This window comes from Macrobrachium rosenbergii, chromosome 16 (genome assembly GCF_040412425.1).
Source record: "Macrobrachium rosenbergii isolate ZJJX-2024 chromosome 16, ASM4041242v1, whole genome shotgun sequence".
Classification (NCBI taxonomy): Eukaryota; Metazoa; Arthropoda; class Malacostraca; order Decapoda; family Palaemonidae; genus Macrobrachium; species Macrobrachium rosenbergii.
The window spans coordinates 12,161,226-12,183,725 of NC_089756.1; positions in this window are offsets into that span (position 1 = coordinate 12,161,226).

The following is a 22,500-nucleotide window of genomic DNA, read 5'->3' on the forward strand; positions in this document are numbered from 1 at the left end:
GAATTTCTATCACCAGAATAAAAAAAAAAGGGAAAAATAACATTGGACGGTGATAAAAGTCAAGAATAAATAAGAGGAAAAATTACATTGGATGGTGAAAGCCAAGGAATAAAAAAGGGAAAAATTAAAACCTAGGAATAAAAGAAAGGGGAAAAACAACATTGGATGGTGACAGGGCCAAGAATAAAAAAGGGTAAAATTTACATTGGATGGTGAAAGCCTAGAAATGAAAGAGGGGAAAAATTACGTCGGATGATGAGAGATCGTACCTTTCCTGCTTAAAATGACGCATCATTTGGGATTAGAGGATTTATTTAAATGAATATGTTTTGCTTTTAGAAATACTATATAACCCATAATTGCACGTAATGGCGCCGAATTTTTTCTGGTTATGAACAGAACAGAATTTCTTGCTTTTCTCCAATTTGTTAATAGTAAAATCTAATATTGTACATATTTTGAATTTCGCATGAAGGTATCACATATCCGAAACTTTTCTATAATTCTGGTCTATAGTGACGATCCATACTCCACAACCAATGATAATACGTATAATGTGTCAGTCATTTTAATTATCAGTAATTTTGCCATATAATCAAATGCTGCTTCAAAAAAATAACTCTGCTCTACCAGTACTCAAAGTTTAAGATTAGGCAGGCCTTATGCCAGCATGGACTCGCTTTTTTTCGAGCATACGACCATTAATTCTCCATGAAACCAGACTTCAATTGGGATACTTACCGCTGGTTGATTGATTTACTGATATGGCTTCACGATATCTCGTACTTCCTATTACGGTCGTAGACGCCGTAACCTTCGACTATCAAGTTAATTATGGAGCTGCAAATCAAATACGTAATTACTAAAATAACGAACATGTAGACTGAACAAAGGAAAACGATCAACAAAGAGTGTAGCAAAAACGCGATGGATTCCCCTTACATTGTTAATGATCTCTGTACGCCACTAAATCTGAAGTACGGAAGTACATCCGTGCGAACGAGGGCATGCTGCTGCTGATAAAGGGGTTTATTTACGCACTGAATAGTCACATTTCGAAAGAAAAACAAAAAAATGATCTTACACATCTATGTACCCACAATTCGGAAAACGATTATCTGCTTTTATATTTATAAAGAAACTGTCGGTTACTGTAAGAGCACGCATATCATTATCTATGTTAGTATAACCTGCATTTTGGATTACAATTTTCATATTTCTTACATACCCACCATTTAAAAAAAAAAAAAAAATCTTAAATTTAGAGGGACGATCCGTTGGCGTGCGTACGTGCATAATCAATCAGACTTTGCAAAAGTCGTATTTCTCAAATGACAAATAAGGAATAGTTACAATTCTCCACGGTTTTGCATGGTCATCACTTTGGAAAGAAATTCCCTTATCTAAAGATAACCTCGTCCTTCAACACAAAGAAACTACCCATCTTTACGCGAAAGCATAAAATACTACTTTCTGATTTTGCGTAAGTCGCATTCGGAAACGGCAAAAAAGAAAGTTTCTAATTGAACTGCGCAAATGAGATACAGGAAAATAAATAATAAAAAAAAAAACAAAGAAGAGTCCCGGAAGCTACCGTGTCGGGATGACCCTGGCCATGGAAACCTTATACAAAGCCAGAAATTTAATCTATGGATGTTAATGGAGGCAGATCACGTACGCGAGCAGGATTTAAGCTGATGGAAAGCTTGTGTGAAGGGGAGATCCGATCATCCCTTAGAGATGGCACCGGCTTTCGAGAGAGAGAGAGAGAGAGAGAGAGAGAGAGAGAGAGAGAGAGAGAGAGAGAGAGAGAGAAAGGGAAGTAGAGAGAAAGAGAGGGGGGAGGGAAGCAAGGGGGCAGCGGGCCAAATTAAACACAGCTGAAACGTCGAGGGAACCACCATTTTTGGATTCTAATGAGGACAGTTTTAAGGCTGGATTTTATCACCGATTAACATGGAGTCCATTAATGCTGTTCGGTTCCGGTTAAGCAGATCACTATAGATCTTCCTCTCTTTCTTTTGTGACCACCTCCCTTTCCCACCCATCCATTCCCTCTTCCCTCCCTGCCATTCCCCATCCAGTTCCGTTCCTCCGACCCTCCTCCCCCTTAGGCGATCCCATTTCCAAAATTCCTCAGATTTCTCTTTTCCGTTTTACGTATGATCCCTTTATACTTGGGTTTTTCGGGATCTTTCGAAGCATCCGCTGGGAATACCGATAAGGATTTGTAAAACAAAGGGTATCATTGAATGGGGATTACTACGGCAGTTGCCTTCTTTTTTTTTTTATCTCCGAGTTCTTTGCTTCCATAAAAAGGTAAGTAAAATTCGGCTGTTGGCTGGCTGGCTTTAAAAACAGAACCGGATAATCAAGTGTATATATTGCACCTGAATAAATGGGAAGGAGTTTTATTCAACTGCATTGTATGTATGTATATATATGAATATATATGAATATATATATATATATATATATATATATATATATATATATATATAAAATTATATATATATATATATTGTGTGTGTATGTAAATATGTATTCTGAAAATGTCTTTATAATGTAAAAAACTTTTGTGCTAGTCAATCATGCGCTCATTCGCAAACGTCTGTAAATAAGAAAGAATGCCTATTTACACATAAAATCACACATAAATATTATCAATATCATCCAACAGTAAACACTGAATATAATTAATATCTTAAGACAGGTAACAATGAACTGCTTCCTTTCATATCAAGCAAAAAAGTACTTAATTTTCTCTTTTTTCTTTTTTATTTTTTGGGGGCCGCAAATCGCAAAATCGCGGAAGTGAATTTTCGTCGGAACTTACTGATGTTTACATCAGCTCTCTCTCTCTCTCTCTCTCTCTCTCTCTCTGTCTCTCTCTCTCTCTCTCTCTCTCTCTCTCTCTCTCTCTCTCTCTCTTTTATTTTATTATTTTTTTTTTTGGAATATTCTCCGCCGTGAAAGGTTTTGAACATCAAATATCCTTTTAAAAAAAGGTTGAAGTGAAGTCACCTTGCGACATCTTTCCTCTCCGGACGATTTACCTAAAGGTCGTCGTTCTGTTGAACCAATTCCTTTCGAAATCATTTGCGGTCTATTTCCGCACAGCTCCATTGTTCTCTTTAGACGGAGACTTTCTCTTCCTCCTCCTCCTCCTCCTCCTCCTCCTCCTTCTTATTTTTTTTTCTTCTTTTTTGTGAAATGTCTTCGACTTTCCCTAAGTAATCGGTTTGTTAAATCGTCTTTTCCACCCATTTCTTCGTCGAGGGAGCAGTAAGATAAGACAGTAAGATACGGCATTGCAAGATAGGGAGATACAGTATAATGGAATAATAACAGTAACAATGACTCAAAAGTTGTGATATTAAGGAAGAATAATTATGAAAGGTGTTACTGATTACTGGAGAGGCAGTATGAAAATACAGTACGGTTATAGTATTGCGGCACAGTGTTGATTTACTAGTAAAAATTTTAAGATAGATAAAGAATCTTCATCAAAACTTAATGAGAACAAAAGTAAACAAAGAAAGTAGGAAGTAAATCAAGGAAGGGAAACAAAGTCGTCCAACCTTAACGCACATCAAAAAGAAAATAAAAATACAAACGCAAAGTTGCGTCAAAATTTAGGTCCGTATTTTTGCATATGATAAAGGAGCGCACATTCGGAGGAGGAGGAGGAGGAGGAGGAGGAGACGTCCCCTTCTTTCCATGTCCAATATGGAAACAAAATATATTGAAACTCGATAGAAATCTCCGAAGCAACTGAAATTCCATTTGATAACATCGTCAGAGTCAGCACTGACCCCAGACTTGGGCTTCGCGTCAGGCAATCAGAGGCTGAGTAAGTTGAAGGAGGAGGTCAGGCATTCACAATTTCAAAGGAGGGGGGAAGAGGAGAGGGAGGGGAGGGAACGGGAGGGGTTGAATGGAGGGGATGAAGAGGGAGGAGAGGGTTGGAAAGGGGGAAGAAAAAAAGGGGGGTTAAGATCGGGTTGAAGATAAGTAAGGAAAGGACTGTGTAAGAGGAGATAAAAATGGCTCTCTCTCTCTCTCTCTCTCTCTCTCTCTCTCTCTCTCTCTCTCTCTCTCTCTCTCTCTCTCTCTCTCTATATATATATATATATATATATATATATATATATATATATATATATATATATATATATATATATATATATATACTGTACATATATATACATACATTATATATATGTATATATATATATATATATATATATATATATATATATATATATATATATATATATATATATATATATATATATATCTTCTCAATGCTTGGCAATAACTTTTTCTGAGATTAGGCTCCTAGACCCAAACCCTGGCTAACTCATGCTCAGGGAGGTTACATACCGACTGTTTGAATTTCCTGGAGGTCATCTATCAAACTGAGTAGATCCAGAGTTACATAGTAAACCACCTTCGGTGTTAAATATAACTCAAATCTAAGATTTTTTTTTTTACCTAGTTGACTCAAACCAAAGATTTTTTTTGTTGCCTAGTTAACTCAAATCAAAGAATTTTTTTTTTGCCTGGTTGACTCAAAGAATTTTTTTTTTTTTTTTGCCTAGCTGACTCAAACCAAAGATTTTTTTTTTTTTTTTTTGCCTAGTTGACTCAAACTAAAGAATTTCTTTTTTTTTTTTGCCTACTTGACTTGTAACAAAGAATTTCTTTTTTGCCTAGTTGACTCAAACCAAAGAATTTTTTTATTTTTTTGTCTAGTTGACTCAAACCAAACAAATATTTTTGTTAGCCAAGTTGACTCAAACTAAAGAATGTTTTTACCTAGTAGATTCAAACCAAAGAATTTTTTTTGCCTACTGTGCATTTCAGGGCCGTGTCTCATAGATTTTTGTCGATAAAATCTTTACAAAGCATCGGATATGGATAGTGTTTTGGAAATACCTATTTGAAGCCACAGCCTAATTGGCAAAATTATGCAGTGATGTCTAATGTGGATAATTAAGGCACTTATCACAGTAAATCAAAGAAATTTAAAGGGAAACTTTTGCTAAATCAGACATTATAGCAGGGTTCCCAGTAGTATGATAATAATCGTAGAAACACAGATAGTTGACCTTCTTGTACAAGAAGCAATACCTTGAGTAGGATATGCGATAATTGTCGAAATTGTAAAATAATATACTATAAATGGATTAGTGGATTATAAAATTTAGGACACAGCCCAAGCGCTTGGACTATGAGTTACGAATATCATTCAGTGCTACAATGTAGTTATGATTAAATAAAATATTATATAATGAACGATGTAAATGAAATAATCAAAATAACTGAAAATTGAAAGAATGAGTAACTTCAAATACGTAAAAGAATAAAAAAATGGATAAAACCGTGAATACATAGACTCACTGATAAGTGATAACCACTCAACACCCTATAACAAGCATTGGTGTAAATTCCAAGTAAACGAATCAAGCGTATAGAAACAACAAAACTGACACAGGCACATAAATAAAATAATGAAGGGGAGTAGTGTACTATACCAAGCACTGTGGATTTATTATGGGATTAATCATGCTTTACGGAAGTTAAGGTTAGAGCACTTGCGCTATGCTACATTCATTTAGCAGGACTGAGCAGGTACACGTGACCCGGAACTTTTAAGGAGACAATATGAAGCAACAGAAACTCCAGGGCAACACTGTTACTGTAAGACTTGTCCATATTTCAAGTTAAAGGAAGCGTGAATTGCGCCATGGAACTGTATTACACAATTAATATTCTCATTTGATGCCCATTCCCTTATTGCACTCTACTTATAGACATGACTCATCGGAAAGATGAGAGAGAGAGAGAGAGAGAGAGAGAGAGAGAGAGAGAGAGAGAGAGAGAGAGAGAGAGAGTATAGGGTAGGTGTTTGAGTGTGTGAAACAATATAAGAATTCCATGTACTACTACTATTACTACTACTTCTACCAACATCTGAGTCTTCATTCATAAAGCATATGGGCAGGGTGTCTAATAAAGTACGTCAATGACAGGGAGGGCCTTCAGTAATGAAGATTTACTAGCCTCTATCTACAAGCCTGCTAGATTCAGCTAAGTTTCTCTTTAAATTTCTTTGATTTACTCCGCTAAGCGCCTTAATTATCCACATTAGACATCAATGAGTATTTTTGCCAATTAGGCTGTGGCCTCAAATAGCTATTTCCAAAATACGATCTACATCCGATGTTTTGGTAAGATTTTATCGACGAAAATCAATTAGACACGGCCCTGAAATGCACAGTAGTTGACATAAACCAAAGAATTTTTTGCCTAGCTGACTCAAACCAAAGAAATATTTTTGCCTAGTTGACTCAAACCAAATCATTTTTTTGCTTAGTTGACTCAAACCAAAGATTTTTTTGCCTATTTGACTCAAACCAAAGCATTTTTTGCCTAGTTGACTCAAATCAAAGAACTTTTTTGCCTAGTTGACTCAACCCAAAGAAATATTTTCGCCTAGTTGACTCAAACCATAGAATTTTTTTTGCCAAGTTGACTCAAACCAAAGCATTTTTTCTCCTAGTTGACTCAAATCATAGAATTTTTTGCCTAGTTGACTCAAACCAAAGCATTTTTTTCCTAGTTTACTCAAACCAAAGAATATCTTTGCCTAGTTGACTCAAACCAAAGATTTTTTCTGCCTGGTTGACTCAAACCAAAGGATTTTTTTTTTTTTGCCTGCCTGACTCAAACCAAATAATTTTTTTGCCTAGTTGATTCAAACCGAAGAATTTTTTTGCCTAGTTGACGCAAACCAAAGAATTTTTTTGCCTAATTGACTCAAACCAAAGAATTTTTTTTGCCTAGTTGACTCAACTAAAGAATCTTTTTTGCCTAGTTGACTCAACTAAAGAATCTTTTTTGCCTAGTTGACTCAAACCAAAGAAATATTTTTGCCTAGTTGACTCAACTAAAGAATCTTTTTTGCCTAGTTGACTCAAACCAAAGAAATATTTTTGCCTAGTTGACTCAAACCAAAGAATCTTTTTTGCTTAGTGGACTCAACCCAAAGAATTTTTTTTTGACTAGTTGACTCAAACCAAAGAATTTTTTTTTGCTTAGTTGACTCAAACCAAAGATTTTTTTTTACATAGTTGACTCAAAGCAAAGATTTTTGGCCTAGTTGACTCAAACCAAAGAATTTTTTTGACTAGTTGACTCAAACCAAAGAATTTTTTGCCTAGTTGACTCGAACCAACATTTTTTTTTGTCTAGTTGACTTAAACCAAAGAACTATTTTTGCCTAGCTGACCTAAACCAAAGAATTTTTTTGCCTAGTTGACTCAAACCAAAGCATTTCTTTGTTTAGTTGACTTAAACCAAAGAAATATTTTTGCCTAGTTGACTCAAACCAAAGAATTTTTTTTATTGCCTAGTTGACTTGAACCAAATAATTTTTTTTGTCTAGTTGACTTAAACCAAAGAACTAATTTTGCTTAGTTGACTCAAACCAAAGATTTTTTTGCCTAGCTGACTCGAGCCAAAGAATTTTTTTGTCTACATGACTCAAACCAAAGAAATATTTTTGCCTAGTTGACTCAAACCAAAGAATTTTTTTTTTTTTTTTGCTTAGTTGACTCAACCCAAAGAATTTTTTTTACCTAGTTGACTCAAACCAAAGAATTTTTTTTGCCCAGTTGACTCAAACCAAAGAATTTTTTCCCTAGTTGACTCGAACCAAAGATTTTTTTTTTTGTCTAGTTGACTTAAATCAAAAGAAATATTTTTGCCTAGTTGACTCAAACCAAGGAATTTTTTTTTTCTTGCTTAGGTGACTCAAGCTAAACAATTTTTATTTGCCTAGGTGACTCAAACCAAAGAATTTTTTTGCCCAGTTAACTCAAACCAATGATTTTTTATTTTTTTGGCCTAGTTGACTCAGACCAAATAATTTTTTTTTTTTTTTTTTTTTTTTTTTTTTTTTTTTTGCCTATTCGATTCAAACCAGAGATTTATTTTTTGCCTAAGTGACTCAAACCAAAAAAATTTTTTTGCCTATTTGACTCAAACCAAATAATTTTTTTTGCCTAGCTGACTCAATCCAAAGATTTTTTTTTGCCTAGTTGAGTACGCTTTGAGGCTATTGAGGGATATCATATCTGTTGGCAGGATGCAGCAGACAACAGCACATTATAGCATCACATAAAACCGTGGTATTTGCAACAAAAAATAGTACATTTTTTTATAATACGGCAATAGTATTTAAATGGTATACGTTGAGGGAAGTCGAAGTAAAGTTTATTTGCTTCATAGTCTCGCCCCAAGCGGAAACCTACATTGCCAGGGAGAGGGCCACCTACATCTGTTGTCTTAAATAATTACATTTAGGAGATAAACATAAAGAATGGGAAGGAGCTATACGAAGCGTTACGCATGGGGGAAAAAATAGAGCGATTTTTACCAAAATCTGGGATTTAGTTATGACGGCGACTCTTTCTTTTATATTAGATCTTGTCTTGTGTTCGTTTCCAAGTTCGTCAAATTTGGCTAAATATAAGAGCAGAAAATTCCAGCATATCTAATATGTAACGATATGAAAATACTTGAAAAAAACGTTGTCACCAAAACGTAACCTTCTGAAAGGCACCGCATTTTCAATTTAATTCTTAGTATTATTATTTCCAAACGAAAATGCTAAAGTATTTATTATTATTATTATTATTATTATTATTATTATTATTATTATTATTATTATTATTATTATTATTATTATTATTATTATTATTATTATTATTCAGAAAATGAACCCTATTCCTACGGAACAAGTTCACAGGGGACTTGAAATTCAAGCTTCCAAAGAATATGGTGTTCATTGGGAAGAAGTAAGAGGAGGTAAAGGGAAATACAGAAGGAATAGATCTCACTTATTAAAAAAGAAAAAATAATTCAATATTTAATTAATAGGTAAAAATTTATTAAAAGGCAAGGAGAATTATATTAGGGTAGTAATGCATTCCTTCTGCGCTTGAACTTCAACTAAAATAAGAAAGAAAGAAGGAAAGGAAGAAAGCGAGAGACGGGAACTCGAGTTTCCCGATCGTGCTAATGTTCTGAGTCCAGAAGTCTGCGTAGGTACGTAACCCGAAGAAAAGATTATAAGAGGCTGCACATGCAGGGGGTTGATTGATGTGGCCAACTCGGAAACTGACGATACCGAATACATTACTCTCTTCTTTTCTTTTCTTTTTTTTTTTTTTACGAACTTTCCTCCGCGAATTAATGGCAGTACGTGGTTTGTGAAGGGGTGGAGTGGGCGAGGGAAGCTGGTGGGGAATAGGTGGTTGCTGGGATCGGGAGTTTAATAATTACTCATCAGTAAACAAATTACCAAAAGTGATGCGTTGTTAAGGAGTAATTACATCACGGAGGGAAAAGAGAGCGAAACTTTTGAAATCTCCTTGTTTACGGAGGTTATCTTCTAAATGAAATTACTCAGGGTCTATCGAATAACGCCCGGTAGCCTTCTTTTGGGTGGGGGTGGGTAGAAGGGGGAGGGGAGGGTTGTGGGGTGGGAGGGGGTTGAGTGGGGTTGGGAATGTGAGCAGGGGCTGGGTTGGGTTTGGAGGGTGAGGGGGTGAGGGTGGTTGGGTTAGGTGGGGAGGTGAGGGGAGGCTGGGTTGGGTTGGGAGTTTGAGGGGGACTGGGTTGGGTTTGGGGGTGAGGGGGGTTGGGTGTGTAGGGTGAGGGAGATCAGGTTAGGTGGGAAGGGTGAGGGGTTGGGTTGGGTTGGGAATGTGAGGGGCGGCTGGGCTGGGTTTGGAAAAGAAGAAGCATATCTTAGTTTAACCAGACCACTGTGCTGATTAACAGCTCTCCTAGGGCTGGCCCAAAGGATTAGATTTATTTTACGAGGCTAAGAACCAACTGGTTACCTAGCAACGGGACCTACAACTTATTGTGGAATCCGAACCACATTATGACGAGAAATGAATTTCTATCACCAGAAATAAATTCTCAATTTCTTCATTGGCCGGTCGGAGAGTCGAGGCTGGGTTTGGAAGGTGAAGGGGTAGGGTTGGGAGGGTGAGGTGGGTTGGGAAGGTGAGGGGGGGTTGAGTTGGGTTCAAGGAGGTGGGTTGGGAGAATGAGGGGGGAGCTGGGTTGGGCTCGGAGGGTGAGATTGGGTTGGGTTGGTTTGGGAGAGTGAGGGAGGGGGCTGGGTTAGGTTTGGAGGGTCAGGGTTGGGTTGGGTTGGGAGGGTGAGTGAGAGGGATTGGATTGGGTTGGGAAAGTGAGGGAGTGGGGTTGAGTCGGGTTGAGTTAGGAGAGTGCAGGATGGGGGATGGGTTGCGTTTGAAGAATGAGTGAGGGGGCTGGGTTGGGTTGGGAGAGTGAGGGAACGGGGTTAGGTTGGGTTGAGTTGGGAGAGTGCCGGATGGGGGATGGGTTGAGTTTGGAGAGTGAGTGAGGGGGCTGTGTTGGGTTGGGAGAGTGAGGGAGGGGGTTTGGGTTGGGTTGAGTTGGCAGAGTGAGGGATGGGGGATGGGCTGGGTTTGGAGAGTGAGTGAGAGGGCTGGGTTGGGTTGAGAGACTGAGGGAGCGGGGGGCGCTCGGTTGGGTTGGGTTAGGAGGGTGGGTGGGGTAGTAAAGTCTTCAAGGACGTAAGGACCGCTTCCGTTCTAGTCTCAGAAACAGATCATTTGACGTTGATCCTGAAAGATCCAGAAATCTCTAAAAATACAGGAAGCTTCAGTCATAGTTCACAGATGACGACGGTTCATTTGAAACCGAAAGCTTCCAAGAGGTAAGAAAAATTTCATTAGTTTAAAATTGACAGTCTTACACAAACTTTCTCTTGCAGTATTCACATGTTTCGAAGTCAATGGTTTTACGAAAAGAGCTGAGAGAATTAATATCATCTACATTACACACACACACACACACATATACATATATATATATAATATATATATATATATATATATATATATATATATATATATATATATACATATACATATATATATATATATATATACACATTCATATATGTATGTATGTGATGTATGTGTGTATATATATATATATATGTGTATATATATATATATACACACATATATATATATATATATATATATATATATATATATATATATATATATATATATATATATATATATATATATATATATATATATATATATATATATATCTATATATATATCTATATATATATATATATATATATATATAGATATATATATATATATATATATATATATATATATATATATATATATATATATATATATATATATATCTATATATAGATATATATATATGATGTGTGCGGGTGTGTGTGTCTGGGATTTAGAACAGAATGATACAGAACGATATTAAATATTATACTCCCAATTTCCTTCAACAGGCACGTTTATAACTTCCTTCATAATTGCGTCCAACCTTTACCGAATCTTTCTCCTTTGCATCTTTTTTTTTCTGGGTAGAAAATGTGTTAGACTACCCCTCCCATAGGCCTCTTCATTTGCCAAAACGTTTGAAAGATTACAGTACACGTTATAATTGGTTATATGAAGATATTTCTATCTCAAATCATCTGGAAAAATTTTCATATCAATGTCCATTCCCTGTGATGACAAAACATAACTAAATTAAGTTCCCTTCGGTTTATAATGCAACGCTAGAACAGAGTTATAACACGAACTCTCCCCAAAAGTATATCCGGAAATTATACTGAATACATTATACATGGATGCTGTGCAACGAATACCTTGATGAGTCTAAATTACGTACAATAATCTTCCTGAACCGAGGCAAAGTTCATAAAACATAATTAAGCGGAAGACGACTATAAACTTGATTTACCCGGCGCTGAACAGGAAGGGAAGGATTCATTTATTTGCGTGGTCACGGCAATGGAAAATTTATTGGTTGAGGCCATAACTATTTCTGTAATTAATCTTCCGCCTAATTAACCATAAGGAACCACGGTCAAGAGTGCGCGTCGCTGACCAATTAGTAAACGAATATCAAGAATAGTTGCCAAGACTGTTTTTGAAAGATGCTACTGCTTGAGTTGGAATGTCTCTTCTTTCTCTCTTACTACGCTGGAATCTTAGATCACCAAAGATGCTGCTAGATTTCTCAGAGGTATTATAATTCTTTCCTCGGTGTTTTTAATACCGCTTTCACTGAGCTATTTGTCTTTTCCTCTCGTACCAAATAGTATGAAACATGTTTTACTAGTTATTCAGTGGTCGTTGATGTAATTCAGGTTAATAGAAAAACATGTTTTCAGTGTCTGCCTCATGTTCGTTGAATAACGAAGTAAGTTTCAATGTTTTCTCCAAAATGATGATGATACTCTTGATGAAAAATTAACAAAATAAAAAAAAAATTCATTCTTATCCCTTCTCTTTGACCCTCTCAGTTAATAGAAGCTCACAAGAGAATGGGTATGAGCTGGCAAAACAGAGAAGGAAAAAATAATTAGCTTCCTCTAACAACTAACTTTTTTTCTTCATGAATTATGTTTGTATGTTATTGAGTATTATCATCATTTTGGAGAAAACACTGAAGCTTACTTTTTTATTCAACGAACATAAGGCAGACACCGAAAACATTTTTTTTTATTAAGCTTCATTGCATCAATAAACATAAAATAACCAGTAAAACATATTTCATATTATTTGCTACGAAAGTAAGAGACGAATCGCTCAGTAAAAGCATTGCATTCGAACCTCGAAACGCAGCAAGTCTGTGGGCACACTTGCAAACATTTTCAGTGCACCCGAAAGCCAGCGATAATATGTTTTTCTATTAAGCTAAGGTACATCAACATACAGCAAATAACCAGTAAAACATATTTCATATTATTTACTGGGAAAGGAAAAGGCGAATCGCTCAGTGAAAGCATTGTATTCGAAACTCGAAACACAGCAAGTCCGTCGGCACACTCGCAAACATTTTCAGCGGACCCGAACGCCAGCTGACATTTCCGTTTGTCTGCTGAATATCACCAACAGTGATTGCTGGATTGGAATTTCTTGGGCGCCATCGGCCGGGCGCAATTAAACCTTTGGCGTGAGACAGCCTTCAATCAACTGTTCAATCACTTTGCCCATAGAGAGTTAATATCCGGAGCTTCTATCGTGCTCTGAAATAACATTATATTATTTTAGGAGTTTCCTTGCACGTACCATTTTTCTTAATTACTTTCAATGAAAATCACCATTTTGCCATCTCTGTCAATTTCATTCTTTATTAGCTGTCTTCAAAATTAAAATATAAAATGTATGGTTACAAAAAATTACGTAAATGGGGTTCATACTCCGATGCTCTTTTCAAACAAAATACGTAATAAATACTTCTCTCTCTCTCTCTCTCTCTCTCTCTCTCCTCTTATCTATGACGCCATTTTTTTTAAATAACTGCAAAAATACAGCAACTCTTTTCCAAATTGGCTCCATTCTGTAATTTAGTCTCTTATTGCACAAGATTTGTTGTTCAGCCGTAGAGATTTGTTCTCATTCAACATTCGTTTTCAATTAGACGTTCACCTACTAAAAATCTTAACACTTAAAACTCTTCTCTTATACAGTTTAAAGATAGAATTAATACTATGCATATTTAAAAATAATTAGGCCTGCCTTTCAATGTGCTAAGGGTGAAAGAGTGTTTACAAGTTTTATAAACATTTAATACCATTATTTATGTCTCTCTCTTATAGCAATGCACAGAGCCAAAGTTGATACATGGACCCTGAATAATAAATACATGAGGCTTAAAACTATTTTTAAAAATGCTTTTGATATTTTGTTTTCAGCCAACCTAGATTATGCAAGTTCAAAGATAGTCTATAAAATGGCAAACAGATCTTGCATCAGTTGTCACCAATTCTTAATGTATGTGCCAATGGCATGAACGTATAGGAGGTTCTACAGTAAATGGTAACTGCAGTCCCTAATTTACTTGATATTGGTCCGGGGGGTGACTGACATCCCATCCATTTTGTCATTGTGAAAACAAGATAACGCCTTCTCTCTCTCTCTCTCTCTCTCTCTCTCTCTCTCTCTCTCTCTCTCTCTCTCTCTCTCTCTCCTTTTTCTTATGACCCGGGTCTTGGCAAGCGAGCAATTACCAGCACATCCTAACAATTTCCGCCACCCGGCCCTTTCCTTCGGAGAACAAAGCCTCGACCAAAAATGTCAACACGGGGATCCTCCATTGTTCATAACCTTTAACGCCTCGCAAAAAAAAAAAAAAAATGAAAATAAAAAAAAGCGGGAAAGGATCTGCTGCTGCTGCTGGTGCTGCTACTGCTTCTTCTCCTGCTTCTACTTTCTTCCTTCTTCTCCTCTTCCTCCTCCTACTCTTCCTCCTGATCTCCTTTTTTTGCCTCGCCCAGCTCCCCCACTCCAAGACAGCCTCGACACAAGCCAAGAACGTCAGAAATCGAACGCGAGATTCCGACTATTGTCGTCTGTGATGTCAGTTTTAATCAGCCGAACGAGGACATGACGGTGGTATCCATTCCAATTTGGCAGTCAATGTGCTAGGTCTTTCTCGAGACCTTTACGGGACTAAGGACGCTGAGGAGGAGGAGGAGGAGGAGGAGGAGGAGGAGGAGGAAGAGGAAAGAGGAAGAAGGAGGGATGCTTTACATGAGAAGGAGAGCACAAGATGGCGAGGCGAAGGACAAGGATAAAGGCATAGGATTAGCGCTCGAGGATGGGAAGGTTTGAAGAGGAGATTTCGAAGATTAAGGAGCAGCTGCTCTTGATGATGCTCCTATGCAAAAGGTGTTACGAAAAAATAAGTAATGAAAAGGAGACGTCAAGTAACCGAAGCTGGGAGTACACAAGCACAATGCAGGAATCCAAGAAGAGGTGTTGTGCACATATATGTATATGCGTATTTATGTGTGTGTAAATATATATATATATATATATATATATATATATATATATATATATATATATATATATATATATATGTATATATATATATATATATATATATATATATATATATATATATATATATATATACAGTATATATATATATATATATATATATATATATATATATATATATATATATATATATATATTTATTTATTTATTTATTGCGTATATATATATATGTATACGCGCACACATATGCGATTGATACTGAAAAGAAATATTTCCTTCTTGTTCTCTGTTAGTGCTGTAAGATAAGAGAGAGAAGTAATTGTGTCGATGAGAGAGAGAGAGAGAGAGAGAGAGAGAGAGAGAGAGAGAGAGAGAGAGAGAGAGAGCGCTAACGTTTGCAAAGGAGTATCATTCAGAAACGAGAGGCAAATATTAAATATTACTGAAAAATAACCACCAGTATTATCTCTCTCTCAAACCGGTGTTGAAACTAACAGCTGTGACAACACGAACAAAAAGCAACAGAATTCCCAACTACTGCTGTATAATGACATAACAATCACTAGACTTCATACCTTTCAAACAGTAACGAAAATAACGCGTCATAAAGAGTAACATTAAACAACAGAGGAATTTACTTTAAAATAAGCTTTCGAAACTGATCAACCACAGCAGAGAAGAGCCCTTCATTCAGTACAAGAAACAGTTCATGGAATCACTGCAGTATGTAACACAGGGTAACACCGAAAGGAAATATAACATGCAAATGATGCAAGCAAGATGCCTGTGTGGCTGAGAAAGAGGGAGACAGAAGGGGTGAGGAAACTAAAGGTATTAGAGAGAGAGAGAGAGAGAGAGAGAGACATTAAAGCTATAAGAGGCTACGGGAGAGAGAGAGAGAGAGAGAGAGAGAGAGAGAGAGAGAGAGAGAGAGTCGCAATAAAACTAAAGGTTACGAAACAGGAGGAGATCATTAAAGAGAAAGAAAAGAAGTGCGTGTCTGTGTGATACAGACAGGCAGCAAGAGAAATTTACCACCTAAATTATAGGGAGAGAGAGAGAGAGAGAGAGAGAGAGAGAGAGAGAGAGAGAGAGAGAGAGAGAGAGAGAGAGTCGCAATAAAACTAAAGGTTACGAAACAGGTGGAGATCATTAAAGAGAAAGAAAAGAAGTGCGTGTCTGTGTGATACAGACAGGCAGCAAGAGAAATTTACCACCTAAATTATAGGGAGAGAGAGAGAGAGAGAGAGAGAGAGAGAGAGAGAGAGAGAGAGAGAGAGAGAGAGAGAGAGAGAGAGAGATGCAATAAAACTAAAGGTTACGAAACAGAGATAGGTCATTAAAGAAAAAGAAAAGAAGTGCGTGTCTGAGTATCAAGATAGAGATAGAAATTTACACCTAAATGAGAGAGAGAGAGAGAGAGAGAGAGAGAGAGAGAGAGAGAGAGAGAGAGAGAGAGAGAGAGAGAGAGAGAGAGAGGTTAGGCAACAGATCATTAATGAAAAAGGAAAGGAATGAGTGTCTGTGCGACACAGACGAACAAAAAGAAATATATCAACTAAATTAGAAATGAGAGAGAGAGAGAGAGAGAGAGAGAGAGAGAGAGAGAGAGAGAGAGAGAGAGAGAGAGAGAGAGAGAGAGAGCATTCGGGGAAATGAACAGAAGAAGTGATAGAAACGCTTTTCGGGACAGAGGGGAGTAGGGTCCGAGGGCATTTGGTCCTCGGCAGAAAGGCGGAAGATTAGGAAAAGGGTGAGAAGTAAGGGGAAAGTGCTGACGCTGGGACTTACGAGGGGGAAAAAGGTACTGTGACGAAGGATAAGAAACTTCTCCCACCTCCACTATCTTTTTTTCTCCCTTTCCCTTTCTTTTCTATCTTTTTTTTCTGGAGGAGGAGGAGGAGGAGGAGGAGGAGGAGGAGGAGGAGGAGGAGGAGGAAGAGGAGGAGGAGGACGTCCAACAGGAGGAAGGGAAGGTTGTACGTTAAAAAATGGAAGAGCGCCTTTTAGGGCGAATAACTAGAGATCTCTAAGACAAGACGTTTGGACTCATCCCGACTCCCTTTTCATTCCCTTAGACACCAGAATTGTCAGAGTTGGTGTGATCGTCCTTTTCCGTAGGTGTCGCCCGGCGAATGCCAATCTACGAGCAATTTACAGGAGACGAAAGTAATATAGTCAAATACTTAGTCACTCAAAGAATTTTAGAACGTGATATGATCAAATTTATTCAGTGCATAATTACGGAGGGATATAAAATCTCGATTTCCTGTCATAATCGGCGTTTAAAATACACGTGAAAATCAGCAATGAAAAGTTCATTTTGATCACTGACATTGCAATATCTCCAAGGAAAAACGAGAGAAGAAAACGCAACAGAAAAAAAAGAAAAGTAAATTATTTACCTAACCAGAACATTACTTTACTCAGAGATATAATAGGAAAACAAATGTCGTGCATTCAGCAGTGATTAAAATCACTGCCACCCTTCTCTCATGGTATCTTGTTTACAACAATAACTTGAGGCGAAAGAGTACTGTCACTTTCTTAAGGAATTCTCTAGTTTTTATAATGAACTGAAGTACATTTCCTTAGCTATTTAAAAGCCATAAAAAAGCACACCAGTTTCTCAGTCGACTGGCATGTAATTGGACACAATTTAGAAGCGATAAAACGCCATGCACCATATGTTAATGTGGATCAGTAAAGAGAGAGAGAGAGAGAGAGAGAGAGAGAGAGAGAGAGAGAGAGAGAGGAGGGAACACCACTTAATCAACGCCTGGTTCGACATAACGACAGTCTCTGCAATCATCAACCGCCTCCCCACACACTGACGAATTTCCACAGACCCTTCGTCGGTAGGACCTGGAAAATGAAGAGAGAAAGGGAGGGAGGGGGGAAATGAAAGACAAGATTGATGGTTGTGTGGTGGGAATAAGGCCCAAGGAGTAGATGAGTGTGATACAGAGAGAGAGAGAGAGAGAGAGAGAGAGAGAGAGAGAGAGAAAGGAAAAACTTGGAGTTCCTTGATTAGATATTTTTTTCTGTCAAGACTAGTCATCTGTAGCTGTGCTTGAAAAGAACGAATTAACTGACGTTGCTGCAAAGGCTCGAATTCTTAAGTAAACTGAGTGGTTTCTTACAACAAGACTAATTATTCTTTTTTTTATGCATTTCATGATCGTCATCATTATCTTAATAATAATTTTTCATCGATGACCATGATTCTTATCATGCCAATCTATAATATGACATCAACTAATCAATAACCATTGCTATACTTGCTGCTCCTACTACTAGTACTTAATAATAATATTATTATCATTATTATTATCATTATTATTACCATTATTAATCTCTAATACGGTGAACTTGTAACCTCTTGTATTTTGTGGAAACCAAAGTTAGCCACTCGCAAACGAAACAATAGGCAAACGCAGAAACGGACAGAAAGACTGCAGAGTGGTTAAATGCATAAGAAGATTACGTAATTGCAATGGAGCCGTTGCATGTATGAGACGCAATAAGAACAGGGAACTTAATCCCTTTTTAACAGATAATCCGACTAATGCTATGTCTATCGGATCACTCTGTCAGCGTAGGTCATAGGCTTACCAATCTCTCTCTCTCTCTCTCTCTCTCTCTCTCTCTCTCTCTCTCTCTCTCTCTCTCTCTCTCTCACACACACACACACACACAACACACACACACAAGCACGCACAGTCATCTCTTTTCTTTGTCTCTAATTCTTGTATTTTATTTGTCGAATAGATAACAGCAACCAATTATAAGAGTTTCACTTATCATTATTATACTTAGTAGACCGGTGGCCGTCAAAATTTATGGTAATGTAAGGGAGCGTTGAAACCTCAAGTCCTGAAGCTCGGACTAGGGCACATTCATGGCTAAAGGTAAACTAGTATATAACATTCGTAATTTAGTATTATTATGTTATTCTTCTTTTTATCATCTGATTCTTAGTATTATGTCATTCTTCTTTTTATCATCTGATTATTACTTTTATCACAATCTTTTTTTATATAGTGGCCAGGGGTGAGAGAGACTAGTCCCGGGATAGACGACGGCAAGTGTAATTCACTTAAGAGCAGAAAAAAAAGATTGTGATAAAACTAAGAATCAGATGATAAAAGGAAGAATGACATAATACTAAGAATCAGATGATAAAAAGAAGAATAACATAATACGAAGAATCAGATGATAAAAAGAATAATAATATAATACTAACAATCAGATGATAAAAAGAATAATAATATAATAATAAGAATCAGATGATAAAAAAGAAGAATGACATCATACTAAGAATCAGATGATAAAAAGAATAATAATATAATACTAACAATCAGATGATAAAAAGAATAATAATATAATAATAAGAATCAGATGATAAAAAGAAAAACAATAATATAATACTAAGAATCAGATGATAAAAAGAATAACAAGTGTAAAACGAATAAGGCGTAAAATGCTAATATCCAGAATACATTAAGATAATTATTTCTTTGATATTTTATTTTTCTACCTGTATTCCAGTCAATAATTGAATCAGCACTGCTAAATTTTTTATGCAATCAACCATCTAAGCAAGACTGGTCTTCTAAATTATACATTTCAGCCAGCCACTTAATCTGTCTTAGCAAATGATCTTTATTAATTTTCAGCCAATAACCTGATATATTTTTAGTCATCCAATTAATAATATTAAATTACGAATGTTATAACCAATCATTTAGTCATTATTACCAACTAGGCTTCAGACAATCATTACTTAGCATATTTCAGCACATCAGAAAATAAAAATGGCAAAGTATCCATTAGTTTTAATCAAAGCAAAAATTGTCTTGAGTTTGTTAAGTTTATGTTTATAATAATGGCTAAAGATAAACTAGTCTATAACAGAAGAGAAACGTCTTTGTCTCTTTAATAATGAAGAAAAGGTGCCCATCAAATGAAAAGAAGTCAAAAGATAACATAAACAAAAGAAAAGGAATCTAATACCGACAAGATAACATCAGCTAATCCAGTGACAATGAGAAAAAAAACAAGTAAAAATTGCGCCGAAGTTTCTTCGTTCTATACAGCGTATAATGCTGCATGAAACTCTCAGCCACGGCGCAAGAAACCCTCAGCCGCGGCCCATGAAACTTTTAGCCACGGCCCGATGGTGCCTTGTGTTGTTGGCACCTATAGTGTTGAATAAGATAAAAACTACTGAGGCTAGCGGGCTGGAATTTGGTATGTTTGAAGACTGGAGGGTGGATGATCAACATACCAATTTGCACCCCTCTAGCCTCAGTAGTTTTTAAGATCTGAGGGCGGACAGAAAAAGTGCGGACGGACAGACAAATAGCCATCTCAACAGTTTTCTTTTACAGAAAACTAAAAATGAAATATAAAAAAGAGAATAATTATCACATAAAATATTGTAAATATAACGAGAGAGAGAAAAGAAGAATAAATATCTAATTTTACATTAAGCTATCCCAAAAGATTTTTGAAAAATAATACCGAAAATTAAAAAAGAACCCAGCGAGGTCATCTGGGATTAAAGACAGAGCGGAAAAAATGGCACATTCTTTCCCAGATAGTGGGAGGGGGAGGAGGAGGAGGCCCTTCATTAAGAGAGCGATCATTATCTTATTGATGAGATTAAATGTGCGTATTGAAATCTCATCATTAGTGCCCTTGGATCCACGTTCTGTCAGGAATCTTTTTTCTCTCCCTCGACCTCATATCTCCGTCATTACGGACTCCGTCTCTCTCTTTTTATCCATATGGAAATTATCGTATTTCGCCTGGCTCGATGGCCCTCAGATTTTCCTCCTTATAATGACAGTGCCTCTTTTAACGTTTTAGGAATTATTATTCAAAGATTAATTTTTTTTCTTCTGATTCCTCGAATAAGAGATAAACAGAATTTTTTTTTATTAGACTGAAATCATTTGGTATTCTTAACACAGAATGTAATTGTAGGTCTTAATAACAAATCTAACTTAGAAGCATTGCAAGAAATGGTTGGACACTTCTCGAAGGAATTCAACAAGCTAGTTGAGCCAAAAGCTAATTCTTATCTTCTTCTTCTTCTTCTTCTTCTTCTTCTTCTTCTTCTTCTTCTTCTTCTTCTTCTTCTTCTTCTTCTTCTTCTTCTTCTTCTTCTTCTTCTCAGCTTTATTCTAAGTCGGGGTTGCTGTTTTTAGTATGCCTTTAACAAGTGTTTCTATATTGTCCTCTCGTTTCTTATGTTCCTTCCTCATGCCTCCTCAAAAGTAGTCTCTCCATCTCCTCTTAAGCCTTCCTTCCCTTCGCATTCATTTAAAAACTCACTGCATAATTCATTTCGGCAGTTAAACCAAAAAACTAATAACCGAATAAAAAAAATGAAACCTTAAATTCCATATTTTCATGGAATGTTGCCATTCCAGGCTCATCGAATTACACCGAAGGTCTGGCGTTTATATTACACTCTATATCATTCTATATCAACGTCCAGCATCGGCAGCGAGGTCATCTCATATGTGTCGACACTAATACCCAGTGGATAAGACATCAGTGACCTAGCGTCCACGTTCACAGGATCAAAGTCCAGTCTCCGGTTGAACAGCCCGGGTAGACTCTGACATTAATTGAATTCAACATAATTTGCCTTGAAAGGACGCGAATCAAATGCTCCGGTAATTGGTAAATCTCGGGGCTGAGTGCTTAAATTTCTCATTTAGGAAAATAATCCGTGAAGTGACGTAATTTACATAATATTCATTTAAACGTACGGATGATTAGTGATTGTGTAATATACTTTCCTGTTTATTTACATAAATACAAAAAATACTTTCCTGTTTATTTGCATAAATACATAAAAATATGAACATTTATGTATAAATACATATTTGAATTTCCAAAAGCACCTCATTGTATTTGTCCAAAATACAGCATATAAAAAACGAGTCATTTTTAACATGAATTAAGGCAAAATAAAAAAAAATCTAAATAACAAAATATATGCTTAGAAAATTGCAGACGGTCAAGACAAACTGCTTGAAAAACGAGAGTGAAAATTTAACATCCTGATGAACGAAAGGAGATTCCGACAGAAATTCGGAATGAATGGTTCCACTTTTATTGACAGTGCGACTGTCTGCCCGTCTACCTGGACGCGTCTGTACAGTCCTTCTGGACGGTAATCCGAGTCCTAATCCCCCTAATTCCTCTCGGGCCACTCTAATCGTCAGGAGGTATAGATTATTCGTGAATGGCTCTGGGAATTCGCCGACTTTCTTCGCCTTCCCTAAATTGACCGGATAGATTTTGCTTCAAAGCATTCCCAGGGAGGAACCAATAAAAGCCGAAACGGACGACATTCGCTGTAATTACAGCTTCAGATCGCCTGAAGTTCGCAGCTCCCAAACTTCAGATTAATTCTCGGGACCAACCGTGGCAAACGGCTCCATCGCCAAATTTGATAAGAATTCGGGATAAATTTCCAGGAAAACAGACTCCTTCCTCCCGTTTTATTTTCCATCGTCTCTCTCTCTCTCTCTCTCTCTCTCTCTCTCTCTCTCTCTCT